General features: G+C 37.1%; 1 protein-coding gene and 1 pseudogene across 2 annotated transcripts in view; one reads left to right on the top strand and one right to left on the bottom strand.

Moving 5' to 3' along the window:
• The window catches only part of FUT9 (fucosyltransferase 9), a 246,318-nt gene extending 226,735 nt beyond the window's left edge, over positions 1 to 19,583 (bottom strand). Inside the window, exon 1 of one of the 2 annotated variants that reach the window (XM_072642867.1) lies at positions 19,497 to 19,583. The gene's annotated coding sequence lies outside the window, so the exon portion shown is untranslated. The remainder of the gene's footprint in view (positions 1 to 19,496) is intronic. The other variant, XM_072642864.1, reaches the window with a different exon arrangement.
• A 158-nt stretch (positions 19,584 to 19,741) lies between these two features.
• The window catches only part of LOC140522885 (ETS-related transcription factor Elf-3-like), a 43,807-nt pseudogene continuing 41,992 nt past the window's right edge, over positions 19,742 to 21,556 (top strand).

The raw sequence follows: 21,556 nt of genomic DNA, 5'->3' as shown, positions 1-21,556 counted from the left end.
TATCATTAAGGGGAACAGGAAAAGTCTTTTGTAGATGTGGGGATTTAGCTGAGACACAAAGAAAGTCAAGGAAACAAGGAGATAGAGATGAGGAGGGAGACAATCCTCCTTCCATGACTGGAGCAGAGGAGAGATGGAGGGCATGGCAGGCATGGAGGACAGCAGGTAAAAATACACAAAGTCAGGAAAAGGAGTGTTGAGTGCAAGGAACAGCAAAGGGGCCAGTGTCACTGTATCATCAAATATGTGGAAGGGAATACAACATAAGAAGACTGGGAAGGTAGAAAGGGAACAGTTTACAAGTGGATTTAAAACCGATTATTTTATATTTGATATTGGAAGTAATAGGGAGCTACTGAATTTTATTGAATGTGTATGTGACATGTTCAGAGCTGTACTTTAGATCATATTGATAGTATTGATAGCTAAGTAGAAGACGAACTGGAGTTAGGAAAGCTTTGCAACAGGGAGACTAACCAGAAGGTAAATGCATCCGTCCAACAGTAAAGTGAGTGATGTTCCAAGTTGGTGGCAGTTTCATAAGAGAGAAGAGAGTGTACACAAGACATGTTACAAAGGTACAAATGACGGGACTTGGCAACTGACTGGATATGGGGGAGGTGAGAAATAGTGAGGAACCAAGTGTGATCCCCTAGCTTACCAATCCAAGTGATGGAGAGGATGGTAGTACCCTCAACAGTAAGAAGCAGGGTTGGATTTGGGGGTACAGAGTTCAGTTTTGGACATGCTGAGTTTAAGATGTTTATAGGATATCTATTTAGAGATGACCAGCAACTAGTTGCAGACATGTAACTGGAGATCAGAAGAAAGTTAGGGCAAGTTAAATAGAACTGGGAATCATCTGTATAAAGATGACAATAGAATTCATGGGAGCTGTTGAGATCAATTTAAATAGTACAGAGGGAAAAGAGGCCCCAGGACAGAGACTTGAAAGACATTCATAGTTAGTAGACATGATCTGGATGAAGGGTGAGCAAAGGGAACTGAAGAGAAGTCAGTCAGGTAGGAAGAAAATAATACCATGAAAATCTAGAGAGAAGAGAGTACCATTTGGAGAAGATGGGAATCGACAGTGTCAGAGGCTGCAGAGAGGTCAAGAAAGATGAAGACTGAGGAAGCACCACTAGATTAGGCAATTACAAGATCATTGGTAACTTTGTCGAGAGAGTAATTTCAGTTGAATGATGAGACTGGAAGCCAGACTACAGAAACTATAAAGGTCAGTCTTATGTTTTATTTTGCTTTTTTTCTGAAAAAGCTAATGTGCAGAGAAAATGGAAGAAGATAAGGGAAGCAAAGCGAAAGAAGAGGAAAGTAAGCCATGAGAATGTAAAGCCACAATAGTGGCTTCAGGGTGGTGATGACTGGAAGAGGAGGGACAATAGGTCAGGGAAAAGCCAATACTGTGACAGTGTAGAAGAGGTTGCATCAGGGCAGAAGATAGGTAAGTATTCTTTGTTCTAAAGGAGATCAACAGTCATCTGTGCTATAACTCAATGTATGAGATATCACTACTGGGTATGTGAGTCAAGTTGTGGTCAGAGGTCGAGAGAGCAAAGTCACTTTAATAAAATATCTCACCTACTGTTGCCTGTATTTCATTCCACCTTTATAAGAAAAGAGATAGAAAGCACTTTGCAAAATTTAAGTTGCTCTATGTTATGTATTATTATTAATTATTCTTGTTTTTCTTGCCATTATTATCACAAGACCCAAAGAAAGCAGACTGTAAATTCTTCAAGAAAGCAAGTACCAGGACCACTGATGGAATAAGTATGAATTCAACTTATGACTCCCACAATTTGCAATAACATCATGGTAAGTCATATATTCATATTTAAGGGAGAATGTTTCATGTCTCCACCCAAATGAACTTAATGTCAGAAAGCTTAGACTTCTATTGAATCAATCAATCAAAAGTACAAATTAGGTACAAGCAAATCCTTAATCATTTTCAGAAGAATGAAAATCTTTTGAGCAACTAGTTGAAATCAACAAATACATTCAAATTGGTTGAAAAAATTAAACACATCATTGTGTCTTTCTATGTCAGAACAGAGATTCCAGCAGGAAAATAGTCAAGCTTTGGAAGCCTCTTGAAGAGGAAGACCCTTGTGCTTGTACAATTGGGAGATAGAATTGAAGAGGTAGAGACAAGTGAGCCCAAAAGGAGTGTCACATTCTCCCCTTCCACAATGACCATGTAATTGGAGATTAAGACTATCTTTTGCCTTTCTTTGTATCCCCAGGACAGTGCTTGGCACATAGTAGATGCTTAATAAATGTTTATCGACTGACTGACTGACAATAGGAAACAATGCATCCAGCTTGAAGCTGAGAAAGGATGAACTGTACATACAGAGAAAAGGCAGATTCAGGGAGCATGACTTTTTCATGAATGGGAGAAGTGTAGCAATAAAGGCTTTAACCCTAAGAACACAACAGAGAGTTATGTTTTAGGGGAATTTTATGAAAACTCCACAAAGGGAGAAAAGCTTTTCAATAATCAGGAACTGTGAGTTACCCTTTGGCTACATGTGATCTTTAAGTTTGACCCCACTCTCCCCATGGATCTTGTTGGTAGGAGAATATGTTCTAGGATTTGGGGAGAATAGTTTATTCTTACTATAGCATTTCAGTATATACTCATTTATAATTAGCTAATTAATTAAACTATTTGATTAATTAAACTAATTAACTCTAGCTGGCAAATGGATAATGAATAGGTAGTATGCTAGAAGGCAGCTCATGAGCAACAGGATTAAAAAAACACTCCCAATTCCTGAGCATCGCCCTAGAAACCTCAGGGGAAAAGTAGTCACCTCACCTCAATCAATCTGTCAGTAGCAGGTCAGAAGTTAGGAGAGTGAGATCCAGGCAACTGTTATACATATCATGTTTGGGGCTATCAAGAAAAAATTAAAATCATTTACAGTTATTTTCTTTAAGACAGGGAAGAGAAGAAAGAAAAAAGCATCAATGAATCATTAAAGAAATAAATAGGAGAAAAAGGAAATTCATAAAGAGTCAGATATAAGCAGGACAGTGTTGGAGTTAACAAGTTTGATTAGAATTGCATCAAAAACCTAAGATACATATAATGAAAAAAAAGCTGCATAATAAAAGTTTACCATTTCATATAACATTCTCCTTTATGTTAAAATTTTCTTGCTTATTGATGATTTAAATTTTACAAAAGACAGGAAAGTATATAATATCCTTTATAAAAATTATTAAAATTACATAAGAGCTTTCTTACACAAAAGTTTAACTATTATGTCTTCAAAATCCTGCTATTAAGAACAATTCCTATTAAGGACAAAGTTACAGTTTTTCTTGTTTCAGGCAAAGTAGAAGACCCAGAAGGCAATGTTAAAACTTTTGAGAATTCCTTAAATCACATGAGTAGTTAATAATTTTAACACACACACACACACACACACACACACACACACACACACACACATTCGTCTAACAATAGTTAAGATCAAATATATTTAGAAGACTGGCCTTGAGTAATATTGATGGAATAAAAAAGAAAATTACGCAAAAGAGGGCATATTTTGAAGAGTTAATGATAGCAGTTCATTGGTATGCTCTTTCGCTTTTATTGATATAAGCATTCAGAGAAATAAATTTTCCTCTGATTACTGTTTTTGCTGCATCCCATAAATTTTGATATACTGTCTCATTATTGTCATTCTGTTAAATGAAATTATTGTTTCTATGATTTGTTCTTTAACCCACTCATTCTTTAAAATTAGGTTGTTTAGTCTCCAATTAGTTTTTAATCTGTTTTTGTGGTCCTTAATTGAATACAATTTTATTGCATGGTGATCTGAAAATGATTCATTTGATATTTCTGCTTTTGACTATAAAGTTTTCATGCACTAATCTGTGGTCAATTTTTGTAAAGGTACCACATACCATTGAGAAAAAGGTGTATTCCTTTCTATTTCCATTCAATTCCCTCCAAATATTATCATATCTAGCTTATCTAAGATTTTATTCACCTCAACTTCTTTCTTATTAATTTTTTTGTTAGTTTTATCTAATTCTGAGAGCAGAAGGTTAAAGTCTCCCACTATTATAATATTACTATTTCTACCTAAAATTCATTTAACTTTTCCTTTAAAAATTTAGAAGCTATAGTATTTGGTGCACGTATATTTAGTATTGATATCATTTTTTCCTATGGTAACTTTTATCAATGCACTTTCCTTGTTTGTTTCTTTTAATTAGGTCTATTTTAGCTTTATCTGTGATCATGATCACTATTGGTTTTTTTGCATCAGATGAAGCCCTTTAGTTTAACTCTGTGCATATTTATTTTTAAATGTTTCTTGTATACAACATATTGCCAGATTCTGATTTTTAATCCATTCTGCTCTCCTGTTTCTGTTTCATGGGTAAGTTCATACCATTCACATTCAAAGTTATAATTATCAGCTGTGCATTTCCCTTCATCTGATTTTTCCTCATCATTCTCCTTCCCATTTTCTCTTTTTACCCCATCCCTCCTTACACATCTAATTTACTTCTACTATCTCCTTAATCTACAACATTTTAAAGAAACCCTCCCTTATCTTTTCTTTCCATCCTCCTACTTCTTGATCAACACACCCTTCTAAAAGTCCCTCCCTTATCCTGTCCTTTTACTCTCCTATTTTTTTAATAAATGTAGATTTGTATGCCATGGTAGCTGTATGTTATTCCCTCTTTAACCCAGCACTACCACCCCTCCACCCCACACCTGCTTCCACTGTAACAGTTCTTCCATTCACGCCTTATTTGTATGAGATAATTGTTCCATTTTACCTCTCCTTACCCCATTTTTTAGAATCATCACATTTTATTCAGTTCAACTTCAACTCAACCTCAAGCCTTCTACCCATGTGTCCTCTTTCAAGCTACCCAAATAATGATAACATTCTTAAGAGAACAGATAACAGAAGTAAACAGTTTGACCTTATTGAGTCCCTTATAATAGATCTTTAATGCTTACTATTTGTTTCTCTTGGATCTTATATGTCAAAATTTCCTCTAAGTTTTGGTCTTTTTGTAAAATACCTGAAAGTTGTTCAATTAATTAAATATCTATTTTTTCCATCCAGGATTATACTCAGCTTTGCAGGATAAATTATTCTTGGTTGCAAATACAGCTCCTTTGCTCTGTGAAATATAATGTTCCAAGTCCTTCAATCTTTAAATACAGAAACTGCTAGATCTTATGCTAACTTGACAATAGCTGCACAGTATTTACATCTTTTATTCTTGATAATACTATTTTTTCCTTAACCCTAGAGTTTCAAAACTTGCCTATGATTTTCCTGAGAGTTTTCATCTGGGGATCAATTTCAAGTGGTGACCAATGGATTTTTTTCTATTTCTACTTTTCCCTCTTATTTTAGAATTTCAGGGCAATTTTCCTTAACAATTTCTTGTAATATCTTAGCTAAACTCTTTTTTTTAATCGTAACTTTCAGGTTTTCCAATAATTTTTATATTTGTCTCTCCTCAATCTGTTCTAGATCAATTATTTTTCTAATGAGATGTTTCATATTCTCTTCTATCATTCTTTTGATTTTGCTTTATCATTTTTTGATGTCTTATAGCATCATTAGCTTCCCCTTGCACAATTCTAGTTTTTAAGGAGTTATTTTCTTCAAGTTTTTGGATCTCTTTTTCCCATTGGTTGACTTTTTTCATAATTTTCTTGATTTTCTTACATTTTTCCCTCTAAATTCTCCTCAACCTCTTTTATTTGATTTTTAAAGCTTTGTTAAGCTCTTCTTTTTTTTAAGCTTTTTAGCCTTTTTAAGCTCTTCTAAGAAATCTTTTGGGGCCTGTGGCCATTTAATGTTTTTCTTTGAAGTAGAAGTGGCTTTTTAAACTTCTCTCTGTTTTTTTGAGTATGAACTCAAGATCTTCTCTATCCCCATATCTGTGGTTGGGGTCTTTCTCCTTTCCTTCCTCATTTTTTTAGTGACTTATTAACTAGTCAGGTTCTAGTCCCAAAATGTGGATGATGCCTCAGGTTTTTGTACTGTTGTTTTCTGAGCTCTGTCTGGGGGCCTGACCTTGGACATTCTTCTCTGCCCCTGAGTCATAGCTAGAACCGCTGCTGTCACTACAAATGTTCTTGCTCTCTGCCATCCTCCCTGAGGTTGCAAACTTCAACTCATTTTTCTTCCCAGGAACTGAAACCAGGGACTCCATTCTCCTGCAAGGAGCCAGAGCCAGCATGATTATTTCTGCCCCTCTGCTATCTCACCCACTAGAAGTATGCTCACTCCTCCTTGGCCACAGCCACAGCCCAGGAAAATGACTGGTCAGCACAAGCCTGGTATCATATAATAGTAGAGGGTCCTTCAATCTTTCCCTGCTTAGCTGTCTAAACCCAACACTGTTCATGAGGTGAAAGTTCTGAAGCCAAAGCTAAGGCTTGTTGTTTGTTAATTCAGCAGAGTTGGTCTGGTAGTGTTTGCACTTCAAATTGGGCCAAATCTGGGCCCCAGGAAGTCAGATCTTTCCTAAGGTCCTCCCAAATTGTCTTAGGAGGACAACTGCTTTACACAGACTTTTAATTATGTCTGCTGCTCACGGTGATATTTGATCTCATTTGTGGAAGAAATTTGGAGAGCCCAGTATTTCCTGTCTTATTCTACCATCCTCCCTATTTTAATCTCTTTTATGATATTCTGGAACCTAAATATTTCTATATTCTAAGAACAGAAATGTTTGTGCCCAGATCTAGCCATTATCTGACAATATAAAATTCATGCTTCTCTCTCCACAAGGTGGGAAGTTTTATGGAGTTTTTTTTTGAGGGGGCAGGGGAGCAGGAATGGAGACTATGAAATAGTGCATCATTCATCAATAGAAAGCTTTCAAATGAGAACAGTCATCTGTTCCAGAAAATTTTGATCAGTACTTCTCAAGATTTGTTGGGATGTGACATTTCCTGTGAGGTTTTAGGGTATTATCCTAAATTTCTAAAATTGTCATAAAGTTTATGTTTTATTTTAAAATTAGATTAAATTTTATTTGAGAATTTCAATATAATTTGGGAGGTCATTAAAAATGTCACAAAACCTAGCAAAGAATTAAGTGACTTAGGCAACTACTATTGTCAAGCCTACTGTCAAGCCAACAATTCTTGAAGCTTCTTCCAATTCCATTATTTTATCATTCCATTATTATCTACTGGACATAAATCTCGAAAAGGCTTATGGCACATTATTGATATTTATCCTTGAATTTTAGTCAAAGCAAATTAGAAAAACATTTACTGAGTAATATGTATGGAAAGTGTAGATGACCTATCTGAACAATGTGGTACTCCCAAGAACTATTTGCAAAGCAATTTGCACCACAGGAAAATTACATATATGTGTGTATACACACACACACAAATATAAGCATTTCTTTGCCTTAATAATTCACATATGTAGCTCACATACATAAATATAAGGCACAAATCCTCTATTTTGTGCTCTGACAGGTGTAGTGTCTTAAGTTTCCTGACCCAGACTCTCTGACTGCATTATTTTAGCTATAGACCCTAATGGCAGCACCACTGGAAAGTAAGAACAATAGTTTTACCACTCTAGTTTTGCTCCAATTTTATACTTGAAGTATAAGCAGCCACCAAAGTACTACTCAAAAGACTCATAATGGCAGGAAAGTGTCTGTCCATATGAATGGAGTGTAAGTTCTGGCAGGTCTTACTACATTGGGTAAGGTTTCAAATAGAGACATAGCAATGGTTGTAGACAAAATTATTTAAATTTTAGGAGCCAGTGTTGGACCATAAGAACTCATTAAACCATGCACTAAGATGTGGGGAGATTACGGTCTGCATTCATGGATACAGTACTACAGTAAGTGCAATTTATTATAACAACTTAATTCAACTAACCTGTATCAAGTTCCTACTAAATAATGAAGGTTGGCTGAAGAAGTATTTCAAGTAAAAACTCTAATTTATAGGTTTTCATTTTAACGAGAGGTTAACCAAATTCAAGCATGATGCTTTAAATCTGTGCATCAAGTTGAAGCACAAATTATAAATGTCCATCACGATTATGGGGACTAACGATATAAAATGTGTCTTTTTTGCTAATAAATATACATTGCTGCTGTAGTTTGGCTTCTTCATTAATGCCTCTTGGTAAAAAAAAAAAAATTAATTGTCTTTAGGAACCTAAAGGATTCTCCAATTTTTTTTATAAAACAAAATAGAGTTACATTATTGAACTTAGTCATTAGCCATTGTCATTCTTTTTGAATTAAAATTGGCAATGGAAAAATAAAATAATAAAGGTATCCATATACAACAAAGCCAGCATCTGGGAAGCTAGAATTTTCTTGCATGTATAGTTGCAGATGTATGTGTGTTTGTGTGTGTGTGTGTGTATTATATGTATGTATGTATAAAATACATACTTACATATTGTGATGGTAATTTAAATGGGGAGATCTTTCATGTTCATTAATAGGCAGAGCTACAGCAGAGCTAAGACGAATTTAGTCCTGAGAAGAGTCAGAGCCAGGAAGGATGCAAGTTAGGGGGTAGCATGAGTGATTTTGTGATTTTTTGTGATTTTGTTCAAATTAGCCTGCTTCTGATTTGTTTAAGGGAGCTGGTGTGAGGGAAGCCTAGCAGGGAGAAGGCTTGGGAATGGTACTGCTCTCTGCATTGTTATTGTGCATAGATTTTTGTTACTATGATGGATTTGGCTTTCTGGTGTCTTAATAAATGTTTTGGTTCTGTCTTCCATGTGGAGAGTCTGTGGTATTTCACTATTCTGAATTATGACCGCCATAGGAGCTATGAATCGCATTGGCAACTTTTCTTGAATATATATGTATCTATACAAACATGTACAATATACATAAATGTATTCAACTTTTATTAAGTCAACAATAAAAATTAATGAGCTAAAGCTATTCCTTGAATACCTTGAGAAAACTTCCTTAACTCAGGCCAGTATGTGCTAAATTGATAAACACCAATGAAGTTTACAATTTTTTATGACTTTAGGAATAATCTTTTATTCTGTATCCATACAGTATCTCAATATTTGGTAGGCATTCCATTACTCTGCTTTGGTAACTGAAATATGACTTTGTAACTATTCCTATAGTTTCCATTGTATGCATTTTCTTTTCCAAACTATGACATTGACTCCTTGAGGGCAGAGAGACTAATTTCTATTGCTTTTACTAATAGTATCTAACAAAATGTCTCATGTACAGCAGAAGCTCAATAAGAATCCATTAATTTACTTGAAGACTCTATTATCTTAAAGAGGGAAAAAAAAGAGTGGATTCTTTAAATATTTTGCTTAATTTTGAATTATTTAAACTGGTGTTCTTCAGAGCTCAAGTAGTTTCAAGTTTTGTATCCACATCACATCACTGGACGATGTTGATGTTAAGAAATGTGGTTTTGGTTTTTGGTTTGGCAGCAAGATTGTTGAAAACACTGCACAATTTCCTAACCTCCTTCTAATTAATTAATTCAAGGTCTAGCTCATCATCTTCCATGCATGTCCAAGATAGGCGCTAATGATCTAACTCAATGGTTGCCATTAAGTTGCATGGCATAATCCATTCTTCATCTATCTAATTTTTCACATGAGGTGTTATTTCAGCCTCTGCTGCGTGATCAGGGATCTTATTGCAAAGAACTTATACATTTGATACAATCAGCACAATGTTTTCCCACAAATAAGAGCAGGTGGAGGACCTTAATGTTTACAAGGAATTCTGGATTTTCCATAGTATATTCCCTATGACAGAAAGGTTAATATTCCTAGAGTGATGTAATTTCATCTGTGACAGGACCAACATCAATGTGATGGAGGCAGTGTGGTATTGTAAAGAGACCCTGGGATTCCTAATTCTGGGTTTAAATTCTGAGTCCCTAAACTGGGTTTAAATCCCAGCTCTGAATTTTACTGGTTGTTTGATCTTTGGCAAAGATCATTTAAAATCTTTCAGCCTTAGTTTGTTCACCTCTAAAATGAGGATGTTTTAAGGTCCCTTTCAGTTCTAAATCTATGAACCTACGAGATCATAGAACATCAAAGTACAAGATATTAACTATGTATTATATAACACTTTACTCCCCAAACGTGTTTTGATGGTCTGGGATTGGTGAAATTTACAATATCAGAATGAGATCAATAAATAGTTCATTATTAGAAGCAACTGACTTCAGTAAAACCATGCTGTAGTCTATAAAGGATATCTATGGAGGAGTACAATAATAGTTCTATTGTGACAAATAGCTCAGTTGTGACATGCTCTGCTTCTCCCTTTAGTTGTCAATATAACTAGTACTTCAGAACCATGAGCCTCAGTCATGAATGAGCATATAGAAAGCCTAACACTTTTCTCATCTCCTATCCCTCCTTCTAATGATTTCATCAGCCTCAGGACCTGCCTCTGAATTCTCCTAATCACCCAGAGTTATAAAATCTATGAAATCCATTCTTCCAACAAAAACATATACCAATACACTTCTTGATCCAAATTCCAGAACCACAGTAGAGTGCTGAGCTTATGCTATGCATAGAGGCAGGCAGGGGATAGAACACAGGATAGAGTACTGGGCATGGAGTCAGAAAAACAAATTCAAATTCAGCATCAGACACATATTAGCAATTTGACTCTGGGCAAATCAGTTAAACCTCAGTTTCCTCAATTGTAAAATGGGGATAATAATAGTACCTACCTCCCAGTGTTGTTGTGAGGATCAAATGAGATAAAATTATAGCACCTGGTATATTTGTGTTGTGGTTAGTCATTTTTCAGTTGTGTCTAACTTTTTGTGACCCTACTTGGGGTTATTTTGGCAAAGACACTGAAATGGTTTGCCATTTCCTTCTCCAGTTCATCTGAGATTGGATTTGAACTCATGAAGATGAGACTTCCTGACTCCAGATCTGACACTCTATCCAATTTGCCACCTAGATGTCCCAGGTTTAGTGAGCTTAGTATACAGTAGGCAGTATATAAATGCTAGCTATCTTTATTATTAGGCGCATTAAACACACCAGACACCAGAAGGGAAAGGGCTGCCTCTCAGAAGGAAAAAAGGCTTTTCAAGAGGGTGGTTTTGTCAAGGATTCTCTCATACTGCAGATGACCAGATTCAATATTCTAAAGGAAGCATCCCAGCTTCAAGGAGGAATTATCAGGCTGGAATAATTATGTAAAGGTCTGAGCTTCTTAGTAGATTTTATAAATATGGCTGTATTGAGAAACTTAAGGAAGAATAAGCTATCTGTGACAGTTGAATTAGCATTAATAATAGCTGGTGATTATAAATTTCTAAATATCTAACAGGTTTGTTATATAAAACATTTTGTAGTCCTTAAAGGCCTACATTAATATTTTTCTTATTACTATGATTATTACATGTTGTTCTAGATACGTAAAGACAAATTCTAAGAGATATTTCCTTCAGTCTTCTCTTATCAGGAAAAAATAACCTCTGAAATGGAAAGGCAAAAAGAAAAATGGTTACACTAAAAAATCAAGTCAACAAGGTATTTACGATCTATTTAATGTCATGGTCTTCCTCGAAAATGAAGAACAAACACAACAACAAGTTTAAGGCACCACGCTAAGCAATGGGGATACAAAGAAAGTAGGGAAAAGCAACCCTTGCTCTCAAGGAACACACAGTTTATTAGTAGAAACAACATGCAAATCATTATGTACAAACAAGACATATACAGGATAAATTTAAGATAAACCCAAAGAATAAGGAGGGTTGGGCAGGCAAGTTGATATCCAAGGAAAGGAAGGAGATCGTAATGAGTAAGATGAGATCTTCAGGTACTGAAAGAACTGACAAATGTGATAAATGTGAATGCTGATCAGTGATTACAGAGAATGAAAGTCAAATTGTAGGATTATTCAAGGGCAAATGTCATTCTGATTCTTGAAAAATGAAAAGAAAATAGAACCTTCTATAGAACTATAGACAAGTAAGCCTGAGCTTAATTGCTAGCAAAATTCATGAACATATTAAGGAGAAGGTTAGTAACATTTATAAAAAGAAGGAATGATCAGGAAAAAAAAGCAGCATATCTTCATCAAGAAAAGATTATGCCAAAACTAATATAATTTTGTTTTATGACAGCATTACTGGACAGGTAGATCAAAGGAATGCTATCAGTGTAATTTACTTAGTTTTCAACAAACCATTTGACAATGTTTCATGAAATTCTTGTGAAAAAGATAGAAGGCTGTGAATAGAATTTAATAAATTTAGGTAGATTCTGAACTGGCTCAATATCATCTTACCTAAAAGTTTTATCTGGGAGATTTAGTACACTAAAAATTCAATGTAAGTCAATGTGATATGGCAGCCAAAGTTTAAAAAAAGGCAAAACTGACAGGAATTTGTAGGGGGTAAGGTGATAGATCTGCTGTATTTATATTCTGCCCTCATTAGATCACATCTGGAATATTGCATTTTTTTTTCCCTGAAAGTCATAATTTAGGAAAGACATTTCCCAAAGGCCACCCAGGAGAGAGAGCAATCAAAATAGAAAAGGGTTTTCAAATAATGCCCTATAAGAATCATTTAAAGGAACTGGGAATGTTTAGTCTGAAGAAGAAAAACCTTAGTAGGAAAATGATAGCTGTCCACGTGAAGGACTATCCTGTGGAAGATAAATTAGATATATTCTTTTTGGCAGAAGGTAACAAAGAATGGGTGAAAGTTGGAAGGAGGGAAGCAAACTAACAATTAGAGCTGATAATGGTCAAATTAATCTTTCAGGAGGTAGCTGGTTCTTGTTCACTGACAAAGTCTTTGAGCAAAGGCTGGTGATCAGGTATGTTGTCCAGGAGACTGTTGTTTAGGTAAGGAGTCAGACTGGGGGACCTCTAATGCCCCTTCGAGGTCTAAAGATCTGTCACGCTGTTTCTCTGGGAGCTTTATGTTACTGTAGGGTGAGGGGTTAGTTCTTTGTTATAGCAAGTTCTATATTATCTATAGATAATTCATCTATTCTTCATTTATTAAAAATCATGATGCACTGAATAGACACCTTTCCTAGCAATTTTGCCATAGATAGAAGTGGGAGGCATAGTGATGCATTTAAAAGCACAAATCCACAATAAACTATCTTCAGTTAGGACACTCCCATTCCCACCCTTAAAGGCTGGAATTCCTCATTCCTCTTTGACAATGAGGAAGTTTTTCTACCTCTCTCTGCTCCATTTTCATTTAACTGACTCCATAAACAAATAAGGGACAGGAGATTTATACATATAGTCTCATCCAGAGTTTCTTAAGGTTTTTTTGATTGTTTCATCAGCCTCTCAGTTAGTCTGGTAGTCTATGAACCCTTCTCACAATAATGCTTTTAAATGTATAAAATAGATAGAATTGTCTAATAAACCAATTATACTGAAATATGGTTATCAAAACATTTCTTTTTAAAACAATTTCAGAAGCCATAGGTTAAAAAACTTTATTCTAGATGTTTTTAATAGCTATGGATTAAACAGTATTTCTCCTTCTAAAAGATTAAGACAGAAGTTATTAATCTGGGGTCCAGGGGTCCCTTCATGGTTCTGTGGTTAGCTTTAGGAGGAAGGGATTTGGTGACCTTGGACAAGAAAAAACTATACCTTCATTTCAATATAATTGGCTTGCTTTATGATCCTATATATATGACAGCATGCATTTGAAAATACCATTCGGAGAAGGGATCTATAGGTTCAGATTGCCAAAAGGGTCTATGAAACAAACAAAAAGTTTAAAGACATCTGGATTAGACGATATGACCAAGTGTCAAGGATGTGGTCTGTCCTTCAGATGGTGCTGGGTCCAGAACCATTGGCAATGGAATGGCACACCTGGGCTTCTCAGCAGCTGTGACACTTGACTAGTCTAGTTCTGAAGAAACTGGAATACCCTTCAACTTTCACTACTCCTTGGCTATCTCTGTTCAACAACATTTTCTTTTCTTCACAGATACAAACTGTGAATTAAGGTACAAAATATTATTAGAGTATTCTCTATGTACAAAGTTAATGAGCACACTGATTCCACTATTGGTTAGGCATATAAATTGAGTGGGGGGGAAGAGGAAGCATTGAGATACAATTCATAAAAATGGAAATGTGTAATCAATTCATTTACTTAACAAGCATTTACTAGAAACCAGATACTTTTTAAACACTGAGGGTACAAAGACAAAAACAGTAACAAAAATACTCAACAGTTCTCCATTTTTAAAATGACAAAAATAAAGTTGATTGAGGTTGATGTACCAATCAAATGGTTACACTGAGTAGGATTTGAATCCAGATCCCTCAGCCTTTCCTCCTCATGATTTAAAGATAAAAAAGGATTTTAGAGATACTCTAATGCGGGGATTATTAATCTTTTTTTGTGTCATGATCTTTTTGGAAGTTTTGAAACTCTGAAGCTCTGGACCCCTTCTCAGAATAATAATTTAAATGTATAAAAGATATAGGATTACAAAGGAAATAAATTAAGACATATTTTTTTTCTCATGCAAGTTTAGAGACCTTCTAAAATTTATCCACTCATACTCTGGGAGTCCATGAACCCCATTAAGAAGCTCTGACCTAACCCTCCCCCCCATACATTCTACAATGGAAAAACAGATTCAGAAAAACTTTCACTAGGACTCCATTATACCTTGTGTCCTCTTTCTATCACCTTTATATGAAGCATATCCTACATGTGAAATAATGCAATCTGACTAGAGATGTATCATATATTGAAGAATATAAAATTTTTCTTTTACAACTCAAACGTGGAGATATGTTCTTTTCCAAGCATAATGTTCACTGAAGGAAGAATAGAAAAGCTAACTTACTTTTTCCCCCTATAACCAGATACACAGTGTTGATTAATATAAAGAGTAATTGATAAGAAATTGGAGCTTCTTATCCTAGCCCGTGACTGACTAGCTGCATTCCCCTGGTAAATAATTTAAATTATCTGGACCTTGGTTTTCTCCTCTATAAAATAGTGGTATTAGATCAGATAATCTCTAAAGTCCTTTCCTGCGCCAAGATACATACAATGAGAATGGTCTATTATAAGAAAAATGCTCAAATATTATACTTTACAGCAAAATAGATGTGAATTTCAAAATCCAAGGATAGCTCCAAAACTTGCATACATTTTTAATCAATTTTATTCTATGGGAATTTTGAGTTGATAGTTCGAGTTTATCACTTGAACAACATTATTTTGACTCTTTAGTGGTAAAACAGTGGTGCCTTTGAATGTTCATTTGCATATTTGCTCTTAGTGAAGGGTTTTGGGGGGTTGTTTGGTAATTTTTTTTTTTTTGGATAGAAAGTCCTAGCACACCAAATACCAGGAGGAAATACATCAAAGTTATATTGCAAATAATTGCATAATAACTTTACATTTCTGAGCTCAACTGGGGAGGGTAAATTTTTTAAACTATGAAATAAGTACTAGAAATTTTATACGATGAGCATTTTTTATGAACTTGAAGATAAAATGCAAATGGCCATACAAATATCAAATAAAAATATCTCTAATGCAAATAGAAAAATGAGAAATAACCATAGTTTTGAAAACATCTTAAATGGTTATCAGAAAACTGAATATGTCTTCATGAAATGCTAAATTGCTTAGTTTTATGCCACGCTCTTGGCTCACCCTCCAGTACTTTAATTTTTGGGTTGAGTATTTGCATTTTTCTTCTTTCAGGGTTTTGTTTTCATTTGGTTGTTTTAATTTATTTGATTTAATTTGTCAATTAGTTTGAATTAAGAAATGGTTTGTATTGTTGAATGAAGCAGACTAGGAACTGACCTTATCTGGTCCCAGAGCTTCCCAGTTAAAAGGGAACTCTTGAAACCAACTGAAAAAGGAAAGGAATCCCAGTTCCGACCAGAGGACCAGCCGTTACTATTTCCCAACCTTCCCTAACCTTCTCTGCAGACTTTCAGCTGTTAAAAACAACTTCCCCAAGGCTGGATTTCCCACAGTACTTCCTCCATTTTAAAGTGTATTTAACTTTGCCTCCCTCCACCCCTCTTGGCCACTCCAGTACTTTGGTGCTTCCTGGTGGTCCCAGACTGCAATCCCTGTGCCTCCAGTATTCTTTATTTCAGGTTGAAAGTATAGAATTCCTATGTTTTACCAAGTAAAATAACTCCCTTGGAAAAGAAAAGCCATTGTGTTTCTTGCTATAACTGAAATAGGTTTAAAAACACTTCTTAAAACTTAAATTTGAAAATATCTGATAACCAATAAACCAAGGTTTCATCACCCACATAGTAATAGACTAATATCACTGCTAAGGGCCAGTTCCACAATAAGAAAGTGGAAACTTTGAATGTCTTGTTGTTTAAAACAAAAGTCATTTCTTAGTCAAAATTATGTGGATAACTGTCTCCATTTTCAACTTACTATTTCTAATGAACCTCAGTTCTCATGCACACATGCCCTTAAGATGTCAGGTATCTGACTTGCTATAAGGTTCACTTTAGTGGTATTAGACATTCAAGTCCTATTCTTAAATTCTGTTGCTTGTTTTCCTCCTTTGTTTCAATATTTAACTATAATGGAAATCGTCATAAAACTATAACCATGTGAAGTAACAGAGTTCTTACTAAGCTCCAGTTCACCTAGGATTTCAAAATAAATTTCTACAATAATGTAGAGCAAATTACCCATAGTCTGAAATAGGATATAGGTAGTACTTTAGAATTTTATTTTAGTCACCACCATCCTCACTAAAAAGATTCTTAAGAACATTTCTCTCAGCATTTATAATATTTTTCTGGTTTATCTTATTCTTTATAACATTCATTCTACTTTCATTAAACTATGTAAACATTATAAGAGGCAAAAAGTGATCAAAAATAATGACTATTTCCTTATTGCTTATACATGTTTATGTACCATTTTCAATGCATGTCATATTCTTTCCTTGTGGACATATACACATATTAACTCTTTTTCTATTTCCCAGAGAAAAAGCAATGTAAATGATTCAAAAACCAATCATCTGCAACAGTTTCAGACGTAGCTGCTACATACCTTTGTGTTCCTTTCTGGAACACAAAGTTCATAGACTATAAATATTACGTAAAGATAAATAATTAAAAAGGATTACAAGTCACTCTTCAATGTTCTGCCTATCCACACACTAAATTTAAACACAAATTCCTCATGTGGTTTAATAACTTCAAGCACGGAATCCTTAGCCACAGTCCCTATTGACTTTGATTGCAGCTGTTCACATTTACATTCAAAGGACCCCCTTTCTAAGGACTGACTCATTGCATCTCCATAACAACCACTGGTCTTTGCCTCCATCTAAATAGGCAAAATGATAAACACTTTGAGTTACCTGGGAAATTGAGTAAAAAAAATCCTAAGGTCCCAACATGATTTTGGAGAAAGAGATTTGGGGCTTTCTGCACTGGACAATTCTAGGGGATAATCTCCCAGCTCTCCCCTTTCCATTTCCTATGCTGATAGAGCCTGGCTGTTTATCTTCACCAATCTGACAGAGTAATGAGGCTTGTTCTCCTCAAACTCCGTGCATACATACATACCAATATACAGATATGTAGGAATGAATATGTACAAGGCTATCTATCTCTCTCTCCATCCATCCATCCATCGGTCCATCCATCCATCCCTCCATTTATCCATCCATCCATCCATCTGTACCTACCCAACTACAGATTCCTTAAGTCAGGCACTAGAGCATATAGTACGTATTTAATATGTACTATATTTGTTCGATTGACTAGACACCTGTAGGAATAATAAACATTTATTTTTAAAGTGTTGTGATTTCTGCTATTTATGGATACAAATATAGAAATTTAAGTATTTCTGTTGTCCAAAAGAGAAAAGAAGTCTAGCACTTTGCCCAAAGGTTCTCTTTAGAAGAAAGCCAAGCTGGATTAATCCATATAAATCACTTGTCAGAGAAGTTAAAATAGACATTTATAAGAAATACTGTTGTCCTGTTTTTAAAATGCAAACACTAATATGGGGAAATAGGGAATATAAGTTTTGTCATTAAAATTTTGGTCCTTTCTTCTACCCCTGCCCCCCACTCACCTCCTTGGTCATATTCATTCAGTGAACACAACTCCCTATTTTTCCCTCAAACCAACTAGAAAAAGAGAAACGTTGTACATGGTTTTAGGAATAAAGGCTGCTGCCATAACAACACTTTCACAGATAAAACTGTTGAGACGCAGAGTTACTACACAACACCCAGCCTCACAGTCAGAAGGAAAAAGAGTACTCAGTATATTTTCTGATATTTCCTACCTCTCTCTGTCATTAAGCCAGAAGTCTGTTCTGTCTTAAGGTAGCCTTTAAAGTTGTCGTTTTATCTAGTCTGCTGTCCCAAGAAAGAACATTTTACCTCTGGAATAGGATTGGTGAGTCCATGTAACACTCAGTTGTGCTACCCAAGAAGAAAGAAAGCCACAGTTCAGCCACACTGATTGTCTGTAAATCTGAGCTGGGAAATTGGGACCCTCTTATTGTGAAGAAAAATATGTTGCTGTATTAAGATTAAACATCCCCCCAAATAAATTAGGTAAGCTAAAATAAACGACCAATTCAAATACTCTTTTTAAAATGTAAATAGACAATATTATTTTCCTTATGTTTGACCCTAGTCCAAGTACTAAGCTCTATATAAAGTAAATATATAGAGGAGTATTGGCTATGTGTCCTTGTCAATTTCCTGCAGGTGAATATCAGAAGAGGTGGAAAAAGACTTTGTACAAAGAGGGTGAGGTAAGTCTGAAGAGAGAGCTGGGGAAGTCCAATTTCCAGTGGTAAAACAACTAGCCTTAACAGAGGAGACCGCTTCAAAGGCTTTTTTTAGGAAGAAGGTTGACAAAGGTGGGTAAGGGACAGGTTCATAGGGAAAAGTGGGATACAAGACGAGGTGTTGGATGGGGAGTTAAGGGACAACCTAGCTCTGGAAGATGAGGCTTTAAGTGTGCCCCCTCTCTCCTAATGTGGAGTGATGCCGTGAGGGCTGTAAGAGCACGGGGTCAGCTCTAGCTCTAGGCTGGCGGGAGAGTCCCTTCCATGCTGGGAAGTGAGGGTCTCGGGAGCGGGAAAGAACCGCGGACAAGGCAGCTGAAGCAGCAAGCAGCCTCACGCCTGTTTCCACAACCGTAGACGTGCAAAATGCTTCTGATTGCTGACAGGTGAAGTGCAAGCAGAATTTTCCCCCCTCCACACACACACACAGACAGCTAGGGAGCTGCGCGCCCCAGGAGCACCAGGACGCCCCAAAGCCCTCTCCCAGGCGCGGGGTGGGGGGTGGGCCCAGCAGGTGGTTTAAGGGGTGCCCTGAAATCCCTTCCTGGAACCAAGGGCAAGCTCTCTTGTCTTCCTAGCCTCCAGCGTTACCCGCTGAGCCTTTCAGGCTACTCACCAGTCCTAAAGGGACAGCGCCATTGACTCGGAGACAGAGGGCTGCGTGGCGGCGGTGTGCTGAGGAAGGCGCGCGGTCCAGCCCCGGAGGAAGAGCAGATCAGCGGCGGCGGCCCCGGAGCTGGTGCTGCTGCTACGCGCGCTCTCGCTGCCCATCTCCGAGCGCCTGAGAAGCAGCCGCTACTGTGGGAGGAGGAAGAAGCAGAAGGGGAGGGGGACGGGAGGAGGGATCTGGGGAGACGATGGATGGGGGGGAGGAGAGCGCAAGGCCGGGGAGGGGGGAAACGTGCGCGGGAAGCGCCCGGGGAGGGGGGTTTGGAGGAGGAGGAGAAGGGAGAGAAGGGGGAGGAGAAGGGTCGAGAAGGATGCTCGATCTCCTCCTCCTCCACCTCCTCTCCCGCCCCTCGGGTTCTCCCAGGCAATGCACAGGCCGGGGGCTTCCCGGGCTCAGTTCTTGATGCTAAGGCGATGTCCTCAGCGGGAATGGAGGGAGCTGTAGTAGCCGGGCCGGGAAGCCGAACAGCACTGAATCTCCCCCCACCCCAGCCCCCACTTTGCGGGAGCCGGTGTACACACACACACACACACACACACACACACACACACAGACACACACACACACACACACACACACACACACACACCAATTGTCTCTGAGGCTCTGAGACTTCGTGTTAGTGCCGCTCAAAAGCCCACCCTCTCCCCCGATTAGGATCACAAGTACGTCTACATGTCTATGACCTACAGCTCATCCTTTCTCGGTTGCCTGCCGTCTGGGTAGCCCCGGAAAGAAGGTACCAGGCTGTGGGTTGGACCGGGCTGAGCTGCGCTGCGCTCCTAGCACGCATCGCCCGGCCGCGGAGGCTCTGCCAAAGTGGAGGCGGCGGTGCTTGCTTCACTACCTCGTACTAGGTAAAAATCGAGTGACCTGATTGCTTCGGACCATAGCTTCGGTGAACTGAGAAGGTCATGAGTGTGAAGCGCTCAGCAATGTGCGGTTTGCATCCCACCCTCAATGTAACCTCAAACACCTTCCTCCGTCTCTCCCAGGAGTTGTGTCCCCCAGAATTCAGGGCACCGTTTAACACATTTAATTACAATCTTAACTGTTTCTCCACATTGCAGAGGTCTCCCCCACCCTTAATTTTATACCTCAGCTTTACAATTGTTTCCAAGCTTTCCTAGCTCGTATCTCCTCTGTCCAATAGACTGTAAATCAAGCCTATGTGGACTAGAAACACGCACACACGCACACACACACACACACACACACACACACACACACACAATTACATTTTCCTGTGCCTGTTGGAAGGAGGTTTGAAGTCCACACACTGGAGAATTATGAAAACACAGAAGCATGACTGATTTTGGTGAACCATAATTTCATAATCTGCACCTGTTATTTTAAAGAGGTGGGAGGAATCAAAGAAAGCAAATCAACCCTGGGTGAGATATAAGAGGAAAAAATTCTGAAGAAAATTCATATTAAATAAACAGCACAACACCTAAATTAACATAATTGCTGAGGTGAGAACTTCCTCTGGAGAAAGAACTTCCTCACTAATTTTTCTCTGATAATAGTTGCAAAACAGCTAAAGTGATTTTTGTCATGAAAAATAAGTGTATTCCTTATCTGACTATCCTTGTCATGTTAGACATATTTCAGGTATAGTACAAAAGAAGCCTAGCCCTGTACTGAAAAAACTATTTCAATCTTGAAAGAGTGGGGGGAAAAAAAACATAATGTAATAAAGGACATTCAGTAGTGACAAAGAGCTTTGAGCTCCTCCCCTGGAAATGCACCTCAAGGGTAAAAATGATGGAGATGAAATATTATTACATGTTGATCTTAATATCGTTTATTCTCTTAAGGCTATCTGTTAATTAGTAGAATGTCTTATGGCTCAGGACCACAATTCCTCTTTGAGGAAGCAACACAAGCAGGAAACTTGAAAAACCTTGTTTTTTTCAATGTTATAGATTAACTCAAGATAAAGTAGAAACTACATCCACACCAGCTGCTAGTTGTTATAAACCTTTCTAAAGAGACTGTATGAT

The sequence above is a fragment of the Notamacropus eugenii genome, chromosome 2 (genome assembly GCF_028372415.1).
Source record: "Notamacropus eugenii isolate mMacEug1 chromosome 2, mMacEug1.pri_v2, whole genome shotgun sequence".
NCBI lineage: Eukaryota > Metazoa > Chordata > Mammalia > Diprotodontia > Macropodidae > Notamacropus > Notamacropus eugenii.
The sequence above is the reverse complement of the archived record's forward strand: the minus strand, read 5'-3'. Positions and strand labels throughout refer to the sequence as shown.